Below are 13,786 nucleotides of genomic sequence, written 5' to 3'. Positions count from 1 at the left end.
TGTAACTGTCACAGAAACCAAAGTGTGACTCACCAAATGACATGTTGGAGAAATTCAGTGCACAATCATATACAGCACTGAATTCTATCTGTAAGTGCCATGGGGCAGAGCATCAAGCCCCATTTGAAAACAAAACAAGCATGGTCTGTAATCCAAAGAAAGCAAAGCACATGACATGTCAAAGGTATGCATGAGATTACAATGTCTAGTTCATGCTCAGATGTAACGTCTTACATGCAGAGAACTCAACAAGGATGCTTCACAAAAAGTTGTTGTGCTGCTAGTCATCAGATGACAACATGTACTTGTAATCACAAAATCTGCATCTGTGGCGCATGGTATCTATTGACAAGTAATGTATGTACCTGCACATCACGTCATGATGCACAGTACTGTGCAGACATAAAATGTGATATCAATGTAAACTGTTTGGTGTATAACTTGTAAATAAGGAAACATCTAACAACAAGCCTGAGGGGTGCACTTCAATGACCATTTCCCCTCTGTTCCTCAGGTGACCAAGAACTGACAGCAGAAGATGATCACACCAACCTGCATAGCCAGTCTCCACCCCCGGTACATGGACATTCTGATGCTGATTCCCTAGATTTCTTGGATGCGGAGCCAGAAGCCCGTCCATCAGGAATGCCAGGGCGCAACAAGTCCCAGAACCCCACTGCCCCCGCCACCACCTCAGCAACAACAACTACACTGAACCCTGCTGTAATGACCTGTGCTGCCTCCACCACCACCTGCCTGCAACTCTCTCCCTGCCTCAGAGGATCAACACACCACCCCACAATCTGAGGAGGGCAGGGAAAGTACGTGGGTGTGTAGAGTGGTGACGCCAAAGGTTTGGAACAGCAGGGCAGGTGGGAGGGCATCTGGGCATCAAACCCAATTAGACACCGGGACTGAAGCCCTGGCCAATATCGTCAGAGTCCTTGGGGCCTATGAACGAGCCCAGGGCCACACAGGCCAGGCTCTTGAAGATTCCCATGAGTTCCGCCTGCTGCTGAGATCCATGGACACCCGTATGGGCTAAATCATGGACCTCTTGGGCCAGCTTGTGGTGGTTCTGAGAGACAGGCCTGTGGCCCAAACAACAGCTCCACCTCCCTGCAGTGGCCCCCTGCGGCCACAGAGAGGGGTGAGTCCTCAGACCCCGCTGAGCCCACAGTAGAGACCCCCCTGCCAAACGTTTAACTTGCCGTCCAAAGAATGCCCAGGGAGGATCCCATGCCAAAGCACCAGCCAAACGCCAGTCAAGGAGCCAGCCATGATGGCACCCCTCTTCACCTTGCTACTGACTTTGTTGACTGTCCGTCCCCACACTGCCAGGTTAATTGCATGCATCTGTTGGACTGGGTCACCAAATCAATGTGGTGACTACTTGATTGTCTCATCTTCCATCACTGACAACTCATTGATTCACTTTTCACCTTTTTGTCAATATTCACTTCCCTGACACATATGTCCATTGTAAAAAATAGTCTTTACATACCTATGTTTTGGTGTCAGCTCCATGTTTATCACAGGATGTGCAATGTTGACTCTGTGTACAATGTACCAGGAGCACTGATTGTTTTGAGGCATTAAGAGGATGAAGGGATCTAGGAAAACACAAAAGAACACTATTCACTTGTCATCAAGGAACTCAATTCTGCACACATTAAAATGAGCAACAGTACCAACATACACATCCTGTAGCTGTGCATGACTACCCTGTCCCAGAAACATTAGCAACCAGCACAGAGCTAATAACAGGCAGCAGTCACAAAGCTTACCTAGGCCTTTTCACCAACAACAAAATCTGCAGACAATGGCACCGTTGTACGTTTTCACTCACCTTCAAGAGAAGTAGCGGTTGATGAGCTGTTGAGGCAGGTTGACACCTTCCTCCTCTCCACTATCCTCACCACTGGACATGTGTGGGTTTGCAGGTGGGGGCCTCGGCTGCTCATCATCGTCCAGGAGCAGGGGGATCTCCTTGCGCAAGGCCCGGTTGTGGAGCATGCAGCATGCAACTACGATCTGACACACCTTTTGGGGAGAGTACATCAGTGCACCTCCGGTCTTGTCCAGGCAGCAAAATTGTGACTTAAGTAGACCAAAAGTACGCTCCACCAAACGACATGTCCCCCCATGGCCATCATCGTAGCGGACTTCACCCGGGGTCTGGGAATTCCTCAGTGGGCTCAGCAACCAAAGCCGGTTGGGATATGCAGAGTCACCTGGGTGTGAGAGACACAGCCCAATATTGTAATATAAACAGTAGCTGAGAACAGCATGTCACACATACAGCACACTACTTGACTCTGCGTACTCACCCACGATCCACGCATGGCTGGATGCAGATTTGCCAATCAGCTGTGGTATGATGCTATTACATATAGATTGTTGTATAGCTCCTATATATCCTTGTATCGTGTTAAGTTAGCATAGGTACATTTCGGATTTAAACGCCATTTTTCCTTTCTTGCAACTTCTGCACACGACCCTTATTTGTTGACTTAGCTTTCAACCTAGTGGTTTGCCGTGGTGTATGTGAGAATAATATGTTATTGCTCTGATATCAGTTTTGTTTAATAAACCATGTCTGCACGGAGAGTGCTGAAGTTTCAGGAGCAACACGATATGGAATTGTTATGAGGTCTGATCTCCACGCCTTCATAGTCATAACACAAGTGCAGCCTTTGCCAACTTGGGCTTGAGGCGGGATTGATATTGCTTTGCACGAGAATTGTTAACACACTTGATGCGGTGCACATGCAGAGAGAGCTGGTGTATGCTGATGTGATTCCTTCATGCTAGGACACTAAGGTATGGGCCCGCCCTAAAACAACCCAAAGAGACCTTCTTAGATAATAATATAATATATGTGTTAGGGAGGGTGAGATATAAGTGTTGTTAACTCTTATTCATTACAGCATGTTAACATGCTGTCACCATTCGCTTTATATGTCTTAGTAACTATGCTGATAATTTTGCTACTGATAATAAGTGTACTTGTATTATCTAAGATACTGCGCCTGAGAAGACGGCATTAGTAAATAAACATTTCAAATGCACATGTGTCTTCTTTACTCCATGTTCTGGTTTGTAATGATAATATAACGAAAGAGTGTTCATGAGTCCCACGTACCCTGAGGTACTGTAAGTTCATGTTCTGGTTTGTCTAAACATTGGGTGTTTGATATGTCCAATGAGACACTGTAGCTAGCTCGGTAAGGGGTGAGTTGGTTGCTAAGGTAAGTTTTGGGACACCCTAATTTGCCGAGGTTCCACTCCTCTGTGCACAGTTCTGTGTGAGTACAGAAACCCTGCAACATGGCGCCCAACGGTTTCGGTGGTCTTATTTCATGACACTCGAGTAGTTTATCGTTCATGCCTTAACCCCTTCACTTCCGTTTCCGGAAAACGGGGTGTTGGTGAAACCTACCTATTTCTTGGAATAGGTCTTTATTCAAGCTTGATTCTTACCTAAACGGTTTCTTTGGATTACTACCCAGTTGTGCTACAAAGTATTCTTTGTTTTTTCTTGTTTCCAGTTCTGTAATGGCGGCAGCGGTGGCTATTGCGCAGCATAGTCGCGTAGCGGTACGCAACCATCTTCAGACGTACCAGGTCCCAGTAGATGGGATGGCTGTGATTTTCGTGGTATGTGCAGATCCGGCGTTTCCTTACGAGTTGTTTTACTCTTGGGTTACGTTTCCGGCTGTGGACGCTAATTCTGGTTTGTTCCACTCCTACACCGCCTCAGATGTCCCAGCTGGATATACGCCGTACAGGGCATTGGAAATACCTATTGATCATTGGCAGCATCGAGTTTGGTTTGATGGCGCCCTCCCCCTCTCTATGTCCCCTGCGAGGTTAGGTCCACTCTCAATTCCAGGTACTAATTGGCCTGCGTTGGGTGGCTTTACCCCGCACCCGAATCACGGGGCTTGCACCCTGGCTGAAATTCGCAGGCTGCATGTAGTTTCCATTTCCGTGATTCGTGCTTTAGTGCAATACATCGGTCGACATCTTCCTGGTGGTCCCCAGGGGGGTGCGGCCGCTCCCATGGAACGAGGCGGTATGCGTCTCAATCCAGTGATGGTAAATTCGGTTTTTGGTGCGCGTCCTGTTGACAACGATGGCTTCCCATTCTGGCTAGCAGAGAAGTTTGATCAACTGGAGGCGGTTTTTCCGAATTCTACTCCTGCTGATAAACATAGAATGTTAACGATTACTCTACCGAAGGATTTTACTCCTGAACTTGCTGACTGTGACAGCTGGGGAAAAACATTTGCGGCAGTTTATACAAGGTGTTTCGGCACCCCGTCTATGACTGCCCTGCCTGAAATCGTTAGACGTGTTCAGAATGATCACGGTCCAGAGGCAGCGGTTGAATTGGGTATGCGCCTGTGTGGTTCTTTTGAGATTGTAAGTGATCTCATTCTCTCCAATGTTAAAGGAGATGCAGTTAACTTTCAGGTGTCGAATGCTTTGGCTGCTCTGCCCGATGCCGACACAGCGGATACGAGACTTGCTCCCCCTGAAAGACTATATGACATTGTCCTGTTAATTGAAGGTGACATACAGCGTACCGTTAAAGGTGTATTTTGGGAGAATCTGTCTTCTACATATGATATTTTACTTTCGGAGGCTGACTGGCCCCCACCTTTTGTGCTCGCGGCGCCGCGAGGGGAGGAGGTAATCCTACCCAGTTTCGCGAACACTGTCTCGAAAGAGCATGCGCAGCATTTTGCAGAAGAGTGGGCTCGGGCTCTCGCGCCGGCTCTGTACCGTAACCAATGTGGTTGTCATCCTCGGATGTCATGTTTATTTTTGACGCTTCCTTACGGTCGCAGGAGTACTTGCAGTATGAATTCGTTCATCCTGCTCCTCTGGCGATGCGACCTTTGGAGGACTTCCATTGCATCATTTACACTGATGGGTCGGCGCAGGTTGCGCATGGCTCTAAACATGCCTACGTTTCCGCATGCGCCATTGTGGTCGGTGCTATGTTGAATGATGAGTTCATTTCCAGGGAGGTACACACGTTGCCCCTGGGCGATTGCACCGCACAATTAGCAGAGCTTCGTGCTCTCTTACTAGCTTTGGAGTACGCAGATCCAAGTGTTACTACTCTAATTGTAAGTGATTCTTACTACTGTGTCCAGTCTTACAATGAAAACTTGTTCTTTTGGATTCGAAATGATTTTCATGATTCCAAGGGTAGCACAATAAAACATAAAAAGATCTGGGTTCGAGTGGCAGAGCTTAAGGCTATGTTGCCACTCGTTTATGTGATTCATACTCTCGGTCATCAGCGCGTGGGAGTTCACGCTGTTGGCAACTCGCTTGCTGATGAAGCAGCGAAATCAGCAGTATCTACATACTTAGTTGCAGCAGTTACTAGGTCGAAAACCAAGATTGATAGCGACATCTTGGCAGCGATTGCTGCCTCTGAGAAGGGAAGTGAACATCCTTCGGGATTCCCTTCGAAGTATAAATACCACTTAAGTCCCGAAAAGGTTCCTTTTGTGACAATACCTGATGTTGGGGAACGGCTGATTCCCAACTCTGATCGCAGAACAGACTTGATTACAGCGGCTCATGAAGGTGTGGCGTCTGCGCATGCGGGCGTCTCGGCCACTGTAACGCAACTACAACAACGTTTCTGGTGGCGGGGACTGTACAAACAGACGCGTGATTATGTCCTTCTTTGTGACATATGCCAGCAGATTAAACCTTCAACTGCTACGCGTCCGCCTCAGACTCAGTTGTACATTTCTAATAAACCACTAGGCTGTGTTTATTTAGATCACTGCGGTCCATTTTCATCTGATACTGCGTATAAATACATCTTAGTAGCAGTTGACTCATGCACACGCTTTGTGTGGTTATGGCCACATCGCAGCGCTGATTCCCGGACTGTCATCAGAGATTTGCGTATCTTTATAGGGATTTTTGCCTGTGGTACCTTCCATTCGGATCAGGGTCCGGCTTTCGCCTCTGAGGCGTATAAGGATGCCATGACTTCGATGGGGGTCCAAGTCAAGTTTTCGTCACCCTACAGACCCGAGGGTAATAGTGTAGTTGAACGAATGAACCGTGATTTAAAGCAATCTTTGACAGCCCGAGTTATAGGCACTGGCAGAAATTGGCTGGCTCACCTCTATGGCGTGCAGCGTGCTCTTAATGATCTCCCTAGAAGGTCTCTGGGTGGGCGGACCCCATACGAAATGCTCTTTGGCATCAAGATGTTCGTCCCTGACCTTGACGGTCTAGACTCGGTGGTTCGCGCCACTTCCTTTGACGCAGATGAACATTGCAATGTTTTACAGAATCTACAAAAGACGAGAGACACTCTTGCAAAGGAACATTTGCCCTCCACATCGGATGATGCGTTGCAGATCCCGGTAGTTGGCTGGCTACCCCAAGTTGGTGAACTGGTTCGAGAGAAGATCGACAACAAGAAAGAGTTTGGTCCCTCCTATCGAGCTCCGGTCCCAGTGCTTGGAGTGAAGGGCACAAGAACAGTCATTTTACCACCACTTCCAGGTCGTAAGGAAAACAGGTTTATTTCTATTGACAATGTCAAGATACACAGAGTGGCCGATTCTTCTTAGCATGACACCGGCTGTTTCCTGTCCTTCCATTGTGAGAAATTCAATTATGCCCACTGCTTCTAATAATGAACCTGAGGTGGCCATCGATTTACCTGCTGTTTCCACTCCATTATTGACTACTTTACCAGGAACTAACCTTGATGAGACAGACTATACATACCCCACTGATTTGTCCATGCCTGACCTGCAAGCTCGTTTAGCCACGGAATCCAGATTTTCATTTGACTCTGCTTCCCTTGCCTCGAAAAAACCCTCTAAAATTGCATTATATGCTAGCCTGTTTAAAAAACATTTTTTGATACCTCCTTGGATATACATTTGGCTGGTCCTTTTTTCAGTTTACCTTTTTATGTCAATTGGTTTTGTGTTTTATTTTTTTCGGATTATGAATGGACACTATGTCGAGGAGAGAACTTGCATTACTCATTTGAATGGAACTTTGGCCCCACTTTCCTCTTCACATTCTACACACAGATTAAAAAGAGACTTGACTTTGGTTAACATCACAGCGTGGCCTGTTCTGGATGGAATCGCGTGGGATGCAGTTCGTTTTCAGATTCATGGTCCAACGGAAGTCGTTAATGTCCCTAATGTACTAAGAGTTAATATGGGGGATGTGGTGAAACAAAACATTCGTTCTGATGATTGGGATGTTAATGCTGTGGAAAGTTTGTTTTCTGATTTGAAATATTATGCTGCTTTTGATGCTGAGGATTTATATTTAGAATCTGCTAATTATGGTGAATTGTTCTGTTACCAACATTATGGCAATCACTTCTTACACAAGACATCTTCCCGAAGGGATGCGGTTAATTTTACTCAGTGGGAACATTGCCCAGCACCAACACAAGGGAGTTCAGAAACGTTTCTTAAAAAGTATACTTATTTCACTGACTTTAATCAGTCCAATCCGGAGTCCTTTTATTTTAAATTTCACAAACAGCCACTGTCCAAGGTTCGACTTACAAATACAAAATTGTTATATTCAAAGGCCTTCCTGGATCAATTAGTTACTGGAGGGTATGAGTTATGGAAGGATACCATAGACCTTAAATCAGTTTGGGGCTCAAGGGCCTGGCAGGTACAAGGCACTGAGGCTTTGCACCGTGCATGTCTCATCCCAAATCATATGTGGTTTTTAAATGAAACCATTTCCCAGACCACGTGCTTTGGATTGGCTACATCTAAAAGGTTAAACACCCCGTCTTTCCCGGAGTTGGAGGAATATGAGAATTGGAGTAATTTTACTAAATTGTCCATTAGAGATATACAGGCTCTGCTTCTGAATTCCTCCTTTAACATTTCCAGTATGACTCCCAAGGGTTGGCTGCTTTGGCGCCGTAGTGCTGATTCTTGTCAAAAAAGATTTTTAAATATAACTGACGGGTTTAAGACTGTTAGATCTGATCCCCGTTTTGATTTGAGTCATACTGTCACCTCTTACTCTGTTGGCAAGTTGTGTCAAGCTTGGCTGAAACATTCAACTTTACCTACGGTTAAGTATCACCTTTCCAAACTGAATGCAGACGTGGATTTGAATGATTTCATTAAGGGCCCAGCTAGTGGCAGGTCGAAAAGGTGGTTATATGGTGTTTACAATGAAATTTGGAAACTCTCACAGATTGAGGCTGCTTCACGCCTTAGGGCTATTGATCAGGCAAATCTTGAGAAAGTGCTTGCAGTGGTTGACAATAGCATTAACGTGCTTTCCTCTAGAATTTACACATTAGATAATATTGTGTCGTCTGTTGTTGATATTGTGCATGATGAAGTGTCTGTATTATACCATGGTCAAAATCAATTACGTTCAATCATGCAGTTTGCATGGACACTACAGACTCTAAAAATGGGTAAAGTTCCCTGGGGATACATGAACGTTTCCTCTTTATTTGCACCGTTTAATTTGACAGACAAACAACGCTTGCTTTCAATGCGTGATGCTTCCTTTTCTATGCTCCATATTGAAAGATTGGAATCTTTACCTTTTTCTGTGGCAGAGACCACTGCTGCTACGTGGCTTATCCACGGTTTAATAACACTGCCTTTTGCTTTATATAAGTTTTCAAATTGTATGAAATATGTGCCAATAGGTCGTTTTGAACCCTTAGGTAGCGGTTTTCTTCATGAGGTCTGGTCACTCCCATACACATACAGATGTTTCAAGGATGAACAAGAGGTTTATCTAACAGGGGATGAGTGTACTGAGACGCCAGATCATTCTTTAATGTGCAGACACATACAGTTACACGGTTCATGTAACAAGGACCGACCGAATATGGCTTGCGTTTTACAGGGCACGCCAGTTCCTGCTATCATCCCCACGTTTAAATTGTTAGAGAATGGTAGTTATTTAATGCTCAATAATGAAGACTGTTGTGGTTTAATTAAAGGTATAGCTTTCATAGTAACGGTTAGTGAGCGAGTTATTTGCTGCAGAAATGTTCTTTATCCTCCCACACGTGAACATAGGGAGTCTTCCATTTGGCCACAGATACCGACCTTGGGAGCAGAATTCAGCGGCATGGCTAGAATAAGAGCTCTATTGTCCCAGAAAGAGGTGGCCTTGAGCTCGGCCCGTGAAACTTTCGTGCTTCACATTGCTAACACCCGTACGGAGGTTCAGGCTCTTTTAAACACTGATTTGCCTTTGCATTTCGGAGCCATGGTCCGTTCTATCTTTATCGCATCTTCCACAACGGGCCTAGCACATTTTTTTAAAGTTGTTAGCGGTGGTCTCGTGACTTCCTTTGAGAAGATTTTTGGAGTCATCCCTGCTTTCTTCCATTCTATTTTTTCATCCTTGTTTGGAGGGTTCCCGTTTTTGCTTGCATTAGCGGCTGGCGCATTGGTGGTTTTCTGCCTTTTTAAATATGGATGCCCTTCCTGTGCAAGACCACGCACAGTTACTACTGACGCGGTTTCGCAACCGCATGCTTGATTATTATGGCACACTGCCGTTGGCGACTCTAAGCACGGCGTTTGGATTATCTTTTCGGTTCTCCTGTTTCACCTGTGTCCAGCCTGTATTTCACTGCCTGACCTGTGATTTCCTTTGGGCCATTGATTTGTGTCTCTGCGGACCAATATCTTCTGACGTCGATTTTGATCAACTGATGAGTCCTATCATTGCTCACGAGTTGGTTTGTTCTGACGAAAGGATTATGGCCTTGGCGGTGGCACATGGACTAATGGGTCCCTGGGATGTGTTGTCGGCAGCGCAAAATTTCTTGGAACGGAGTTTTCTTGACAACCCACCGAGCTGTCCTCTGATGGTTATAGAGGATGCGGTGCTGGAAGATCACGTATGTTCCTTTCATCTTTTAAATTGGATGGCTGAACTGTTTTCGGATGAGGACAATGACTTCCTCCTGGAGGCTGTTGCAGCTTACTTTTCATATACAGTCTTATCATAGACACTGCCTCAAATTGACATGCTGATTGATAGCATTTCCTTGATTTTATTGACTTTTGGTCAAGACATTTTATTTTTTGCTTGCCTATTGGCTTGAGCCACATTATATTTGTGGGCTATTTTTTGGCATTAATTTTTATAATTGAATTTTTTTTCATGCTCGTTTATACATGGATTCTGCTCTCATGTGATGGCACTTCTGTTACCTTATTTAGTCCGTTCTCGGATCATGGGGGGGTGTTGTATAGCTCCTATATATCCTTGTATCGTGTTAAGTTAGCATAGGTACATTTCGGATTTAAACGCCATTTTTCCTTTCTTGCAACTTCTGCACACGACCCTTATTTGTTGACTTAGCTTTCAACCTAGTGGTTTGCCGTGGTGTATGTGAGAATAATATGTTATTGCTCTGATATCAGTTTTGTTTAATAAACCATGTCTGCACGGAGAGTGCTGAAGTTTCAGGAGCAACACGATATGGAATTGTTATGAGGTCTGATCTCCACGCCTTCATAGTCATAACACAAGTGCAGCCTTTGCCAACTTGGGCTTGAGGCGGGATTGATATTGCTTTGCACGAGAATTGTTAACACACTTGATGCGGTGCACATGCAGAGAGAGCTGGTGTATGCTGATGTGATTCCTTCATGCTAGGACACTAAGGTATGGGCCCGCCCTAAAACAACCCAAAGAGACCTTCTTAGATAATAATATAATATATGTGTTAGGGAGGGTGAGATATAAGTGTTGTTAACTCTTATTCATTACAGCATGTTAACATGCTGTCACCATTCGCTTTATATGTCTTAGTAACTATGCTGATAATTTTGCTACTGATAATAAGTGTACTTGTATTATCTAAGATACTGCGCCTGAGAAGACGGCATTAGTAAATAAACATTTCAAATGCACATGTGTCTTCTTTACTCCATGTTCTGGTTTGTAATGATAATATAACGAAAGAGTGTTCATGAGTCCCACGTACCCTGAGGTACTGTAAGTTCATGTTCTGGTTTGTCTAAACATTGGGTGTTTGATATGTCCAATGAGACACTGTAGCTAGCTCGGTAAGGGGTGAGTTGGTTGCTAAGGTAAGTTTTGGGACACCCTAATTTGCCGAGGTTCCACTCCTCTGTGCACAGTTCTGTGTGAGTACAGAAACCCTGCAACAAGATATAGATATAGGAGTCATGGGCTGATCCTGGAAATTTGGCACAGACATGTGAGATTATCATATTCGCCTGGCATACCACTTGCACATCGGTGGACACAGTGTACTGGAATGAACCAGTAGCAAAGAAATGCAGGGCCTCCATCACCTTACACGTTGGTGTCAAAGCAGTCGGATGGGTTGGGCTCCAACTTACCGCATAGGTCTTGAAGGGTAGGTTGATCCAGATGGGATTTCCATATGATGTCCTCATCCTCCATGTCCGCCAGCACTTTGAATGGACGATGCACATTTGGTCATATCCTAGGTGAGATGAAAAGGCACACGTGTCAATTGAATCTCCCTATGTGATGTGTCCAACAACTTACTTGTCCACTGAGACAGTGCCATCAATGACTGGCAAAAACACTTCAGCTTACAGCACAACTCACATCCACCTTGATCTAAACTATTGGCACAATTGTCCAGTATTCACACAGTGAGTAATCCCAAAACAGAATCAGACTATGTGAATTCCAAAAGGTACATTTCAACATCTGGTGTCACCAGCCCTGAGAGTAGTTGCCACAACACATGTGAGACAGCAACACTGCTAGCCTCTACATAGCTGCTGTATGTGCCACATCTTCTTGCGCAAGTCAGACAAGGCACCCAGTCACAACACAATGTGCACAGTGTGTGCATAAAGAGCAAGTATTATCATGAGTTCAGCAATCTACACAGTGAAAAAAGCACATTATGTGGTCATACATTCATTACTGTGTGTCGCTTAGCCATCACACACATTGAAATGTGAATACATGTGAGAGTCCATCACACCACAGATGTGTGTACATGCACAACAATTTCATAAGTGACATGTGAGTTAGTACATGCCCATGTATGTAATACTGTGCAGTGATAAGGCATGTGTAATCATCAGTGGGCTAAATGTCACACTAGCATTGCTTAGCACTATCTGGTGGCATGATTCATGTGTCTACTGTATAATGTTTTGAACTGGCCATTGACACTGCCACTGCATGATGTGTCCATAGGTACCATAAGCATAGCCCCGTCACCACAAACATGGCCATGGGCACCAATATAATTTGGCCAGATCACGGTAACGATCACCTGGCCCCTGCGGTGACCCACCGCCACTGCAATCGCAGTAGTGATATACACATTGTAAAATGTCGGTTGTTGCCCTCTGCCACCATAAGCACGGCCATGGGCACCAATATAAGGCGGCCAAATCATAGTAGCAACCGGCTGGCCCCTGCAGTGTGCCACCGCCAATGCCCACCGCAATCGCGGTAGTGATATACACATTGTAAAATGGCCACCACCACCACTATCACGCACATGGACACCAATATCAGGCTGCCAAATCACGGTAGCGACCGCCCAGCACCTGCGGTGTGCCACCGACAATGCCCATGCCCTTACAGCCAATGGGAACTGTAATTGCGGTAGCCAAATGTAGGGGCTGGTCATTGGATGCAATTGTAAGATGCATGATCGCAGTAGCAACTGCCTGGACTCTGTGGTGTGTCACCGCCAATGCCCATGCTCTTACAGCCAATGTGAACTGCAATCGTCGTAGCCAAATTCAATTTTAAAAATCCTGGTAGGCGTGCTCCGCTACCACGAGCCGGTCATTGGATACAATTGTAAGATGCACAATCACGGTAGCAACCGCCTGGCCCCTGCGGTGTGTCACCGCCAATGCCCATGCCCTTACAGCCAATGGGAACCGCTATTGCGGTAGCCAAATGCAATTTTGAAAATCGCAGTAGGCGGCCGGTCATTGGATGCATTTGAAAAAAGCTGACCTGGAACACCAATTGCAGAAGCTTAGTACCACTGAAACAACGGCAGGGGGCTATATATGTGTGGGAGAGAGCCACACATTTCCTCTGCTTCCAGACACTGCTGACTGACACCCTTCACCACCAACTGCTGCTGCTCCTGGCTCATGGACCCACAGATGGCGAGGACTGAGAACATCAGGGCCCGTCCCTTAACCACAGAGGAGCTGGAGGTCCTGGTGGACGAGGTGCTCACACAGTATGGGAGGCTATATGGTGCTCCTGATGTCATGGTAAGTGTTTCAGAGTGAAAGTGGGGGAGTGCAGGTAGTGCCCGAATGAAGTTAATCTGCTGCAGTATGTGCCTGAGAGTGAGGGTTTGTGTGATACACTGCCTAGAATGCTGACTTCAGGGGAAAGGGGTCTTTAGCCTATTTTACACATTTCCCTGGCTGCATATCAGGATGGGAAGAACATGCAGTGTTTTTGCAGCCATACAGTGACACTGCAAGTTTGGTAAGTGGGAGTCAGGACAGAAATTACCTGTGCTAATGGATGTGTGGGTCCATGAGGTTCTTCACAGGCTCATCTGTGACATTACAAAGAGTTTCCGTCCGGAGGATTCTGATGGAAGTGTTTTTGACTTCATATTGCCACCATGGATACGTCAGCATTATGCACAAGAGTGAAATGCGTGAGAGTGACACTCTTGATGGGAAATCACTTAAGACACAGTAGATTGTTGTACTTTTTAAACATCCCCCTTCCATTTACTTCATGTTGTGTACTG

General features: G+C 45.6%; 1 long non-coding RNA gene across 1 annotated transcript in view; it reads left to right on the top strand.

The window, feature by feature from the left end:
* LOC144761538 (uncharacterized) overlaps positions 1-2,378 on the top strand; it is a 168,814-nt gene extending 166,436 nt beyond the window's left edge. Inside the window, exon 3 of the long non-coding RNA XR_013595772.1 lies at positions 515-2,378. This is a non-coding gene — a long non-coding RNA (uncharacterized LOC144761538). The remainder of the gene's footprint in view (positions 1-514) is intronic.
* The last annotated feature ends 11,408 nt before the right edge of the window (positions 2,379-13,786 follow it).

Source organism: Lissotriton helveticus, chromosome 6 (genome assembly GCF_964261635.1).
Source record: "Lissotriton helveticus chromosome 6, aLisHel1.1, whole genome shotgun sequence".
Taxonomy (NCBI): Eukaryota; Metazoa; Chordata; class Amphibia; order Caudata; family Salamandridae; genus Lissotriton; species Lissotriton helveticus.
Note: the sequence above shows the minus strand (reverse complement) of the source record. Positions and strands in the feature narration are given on the sequence as shown.